Genomic DNA, 923 nt, shown 5'->3' on the forward strand with positions numbered 1-923 from the left:
TTCTTTTTGTTTTTGTTGTTTCTTTCTTTTTTTTTTTTTTATAAGAACCTTTATTTATAAGAAAGTTGAGGCTGATATTAACCACAATTTTAAGAACGTACTAAGAACATTCCTCAGGGTGAAAGTCGATTAAGAACGTTTTTATTTTGCTAATCTGTATGTATTATATGACAAGCATAAAATAAGGGTAACAAGAAATGTAAACTAACCCAAATACTTAAGGGCATGTTGTGTATAACATTAACAATGGTTTTCTTATTGCATGGCAAACATCTCAATTTGTAATTATCAGCAGTTCTTATAACTGTTCCAAAATAACTTCCACACCATCAAAGTCATCAGGTGATATAAAGTCTTAGGTATTATCAAGTAGTTGACCTTAAATTCTCTCAGCTCTGATTTATTGAAGTAGTTTATATCAAGTAAATTTAAGAGCACCTTAAGAACGTTTTCAGCCTCAAATCACAAAAAAAATATATAAGAACGTTATTCAACCTCAGCACCAAAATGAGACGTTCTTATAAAAAAACAAACAAACAAACAAACAAACAAACAAACAAAAACAAAAACGAGTGTCCTCACTGATAAACGGAGTGTTCAAATAAATTCCACGCAGAAATGTGACCTGAACCGTTAAAAAGCGTTTCTATGGTTGAAAAATTAAAAGGAAAACACTTGCATTTATTTTACGGTAAAAAGAAACTCGGAAAATTGTCCTCGTTCAACGTTTGTTCCATTGGTACTATAACTACTTGGTCTAAATTTAAATCTAACACCTGAACAAAGCAAATGATCTTGACCATTTTGACCAAAACAAGAATTGGACCCAGAGATAGAAGCCACGACACGGTACTCGACACCCTTTTTCAAAGAAACGGGTTGGTCAAAGAAAATATTGAAGCCGTAGTAAGAAACTGATTTAT

General features: G+C 31.7%; 1 pseudogene; it reads right to left on the reverse strand.

Annotated features, from left to right (window-relative positions):
* LOC145463030 (BTB/POZ domain-containing protein 6 pseudogene) overlaps nt 1-923 on the reverse strand; it is a 2,226-nt pseudogene continuing 1,303 nt past the window's right edge.

Source organism: Orbicella franksi, chromosome 12, assembly GCF_964199315.1.
Source record: "Orbicella franksi chromosome 12, jaOrbFran1.1, whole genome shotgun sequence".
Classification (NCBI taxonomy): Eukaryota; Metazoa; Cnidaria; class Anthozoa; order Scleractinia; family Merulinidae; genus Orbicella; species Orbicella franksi.